Here is a 3,310-nt window from a genome sequence, read left to right as displayed (position 1 = left end):
CTCTCTCCAAGGGACCCCCTGTCTAGGTGGGCCAGCAGCGGGCAGCAGCCACAGCAGCAGCACATCCCAACACAGACACTGCCCGGCAGCGAGCGGCCCTGGCACTGCCTAGTGCTATTGTCCTGGAGGCAGTCTGCACCCTCCCCAAGGGCTCAGGCTGGTGAGGCAAGAAGGACACAGGGCCTGCACCCCAGGGCGGCCTGCTCCCTGTCAATGGCCCTGTGTGCTTCTCTGCCCTCTTTCCAAGTATTCTTAAGATCACCCCTGTTACCTGCCTGCCACCAGCCAGCAGGACAGCCCTTCACCTCACGACCCCATCTGTCCACCAAGAAAAGGGCCCATTACTCCCCAATCCACAACAACCACTCGCACACTCAGAGGCCCTTCCTGCTTGGTTCAGTCCTCTACGTCCAGCGTCCAGAGTCCTGCTTTCTTACAAACCCTCACAGAAGGTCTTGCTACACAGCCTGCATCTCCGCCACTGCTGCATCAAGGATGGAGGGAATAAAGCACGGGTAAGCACCAAGCACAAGGGCTGGAACATAACAGGCACTCAACGTATGCTTGGGAAGAGAGGAAGTAAAGAAGGACGGATGGATGGCCAGACACCAAGACAAGGGGTCCTAGCAGCACCCTTGCCCCTGCTCTAGGGATCCCCTCGTTCTTTACCACAGCTTCAGAGCTTTCAGTCTCCCCTTCCGCCGCCTCTCTTTCTCTCTCCTTGGCTGAGCCATGCACTTGTGAGATCCTAGTTCCCTGACCAGGGATTGAACCTGTGCCCTGTGCCCTGGAAGCGTGGAGTCTTAACCACTGGACCACCAGGGAATTCTGGTCTCCTCCTCTCTTGTTAGTCTTTCCTCCCTCCTCCCAGAACTTCACTCCTAATTCCTTTGAATTTAGGCTCAGATGGTATCCTCTGAAAGTCAGAAGAAGACTTTCCTTTCCACTGTCATCCCAGACCTTGGTCATTTTGGAGAAAGACTAGGCAAATGGCAGAGGGCATTGAGGCTGCTGGCTCAAACACACAGGCAGTCTCCCCTTCCTCTGGCTTAGGCTCCCAGGCGAGAGATGAGTAAGGCAGTGACATATGCAAAGGCCACAGATGCCAGAGCCAGGACTTTGGCTTCCTGTGTTCCCGAGCGGGCAGCAGAGGGTGGTGGAGCTGACCCAGAGGAGTGAGAGCCTCTCCAAACAGAGCCTAAACTCTCAGTGTCCTTGTTCCTCCATCAGGTATGTCCAAACCAAGACCTCTGGAGGTCACATGATGCTGAGAATGACCTCTGGGCAAGGGGTAGCAGCCTCTTCCCCAAGGTGGTACAGTCTCTGTCCAGGCCGTGCTTGATGCCCAGAAGGTCCCTGGAAGGTTCTACCAGGTTTCAAGTCAACTGTGGCTTAGACCCTGGACAGCAGGGGTTCAGAGTCATAGGCTGCAAAGGGCCATGAGTCCTGAGGGATGGGTTCTAGGGCTGGGAAATGCGAGAGGGGGTTCCTGGCCATGGGACTGAGAAGAGGGTGTGGGGTGAGCTCAGCCAGGCTTTGCTTCCTTTATGAGCTTCCATGGATAAGATGAAGGCAGGAGGCTGAGGAGACGGCGGCCAAATAGAAACGTTAACACCAAAGCCAGCAACATAACACAAAAAGACATCGCTGAACACACAAAGGCACTTAATAAACGCTTGCTTGATGAATGAAGATGAGATAGCGGACGGTGGGGGTGGGCACACGAGTGGAGCAGAAGAGGGGTGCTGAGGGCCATAGGGAATAAAGTTGGGCTGGAAAGCATAAGACTCAGGCATCCTGAAACCCAGCTCGCCCCCCCACCAGGCCACACCTGTCGGGTCAGGAGAGAAAGACAAGCAGAGATGGAGGGGGGCAGTGATGCAAACAGACGGGCATTTGTGCAGGCGAACAATAGCTGTGCCAGGACTCCCTGCCCTCCTGGCACAGGGCAGGCCGGCTGAGTTGGGAGGGGGGCAGCTGCTGCCTGCAGCCCCTCCCCCACCCTCCCCCAAGGAGACATAAACAAACCCAGAAGGGTCCAGCCAGCACCTCTCAGCCATTTTTCCGATCAGCTCCAGGAACCATGACCAATCTGCTCCCTCTCGTTCCTAGATGATACTTCAAAGGAGAGACTGAGCTAAGAATGGAACTACTTCCTCACGTCCAGAGTGCAATGAGCCCCCTACTTTGGTGACCATCATTCAAACAGTGACCCAGAGCATCTGGGGACAGACAGACAGACAGACACAGACACCCACACCAATACACAGGACAGGACATGTGCACACACAGGACTCACTCTTTCAGATCTGCCGTCCCTGACTCCAAGGTCAGGGGTTCCAGGAAAGCCAGAGGGACTGAGACTGAACCCCTCTTGAAATCCCTCGGGCAGCCCAGGCACGTCCCTCTCTGGGCGCCATCCGACCCCCTGGAGTCACTCAGCCACTACCTTAAGCATTACACTCCCTTCCCCATCCTTGCTTCTCCCCTCCCCCTCAGCTCTTTTCCTAACCTCTAAGGCCCCAAGAATCTTTTCCTATGCCCCGCAAGGCCTCAGCCTCTCCGGAGACCCCCTAGTTCTTCAACTTCCCTCCCAGACTGCCAGCACCGCCAGTTCCCTCCAGGGCTCCCCCAGCCCTCCTCTCCCGTTCCACTCCCAGTCCCGCACACAAAGCCAGCCACCTCTCCAACAGTCAGAACAAAGAAATAGTCTCTCTCCTCTCCCCCACCACCACGCTCCAAAGCTGGGGTCCTTTAGATTCCAGGGGGACCCCCTAGCCTCCAGAGCCATCCCTGATCCTTTGGTCCCTGCTTCCTTCTAGGGAGGAAAGGACTCTTTGTTCTGAGAGAGGAGACAGTTAAGGTTTGGGGGAGGAGGAAGGTGGGAACAGAGGAGGAAAGACAGAAAAGGGACCTCTGGGGTTTGGGGCCTATGAAGGTAAGAAGTAGAGCGCAGAGAATGAGGGGGTGGAGGACTGAAGACAGCCTGGAAGAATAGAAATGGAGTGAAAAGAGAAAGGAGTCATGGGTGGTGATGCGGGAGCTGCATAGACTCCAGGAGAGTGGGAAGGAGAAAGCGGCAGGTTCCACTTAAATTCCTTCTTCTTCAAGGAAGTCCCAAGGAGGAAGGCAAGGAATGGTGGGGGGCGGGGGCTGTCAGGACCTGCTGTGAAGCATCCCCCCAAATAGGCAGCAGGGGAGACCATCTTCCTCAAATTATCTCATTTCCAGCAGGCCCCCTCTCCTTCCCACCGCAGTATAAAAAGAAAGGAGACAGCTGGTGTGCTTGGGGGAGGGGGAAGAGGGGATC

At 56.0% G+C, this 3,310-nt stretch overlaps 1 protein-coding gene across 7 annotated transcripts in view; it reads right to left on the bottom strand.

The window, feature by feature from the left end:
* Positions 1-3,310, bottom strand: part of ARHGEF2 (Rho/Rac guanine nucleotide exchange factor (GEF) 2) — a 49,102-nt gene that overhangs the window by 18,885 nt on the left and 26,907 nt on the right. The gene's annotated exons all lie outside the window — the stretch shown is intronic.

This window comes from Bison bison, unplaced genomic scaffold (assembly GCF_000754665.1).
Source record: "Bison bison bison isolate TAMUID 2011002044 unplaced genomic scaffold, Bison_UMD1.0 scf7180017864093, whole genome shotgun sequence".
In the NCBI taxonomy this organism is placed as follows: domain Eukaryota; kingdom Metazoa; phylum Chordata; class Mammalia; order Artiodactyla; family Bovidae; genus Bison; species Bison bison.
This window is presented reverse-complemented; position numbering and strand designations above follow the sequence as displayed.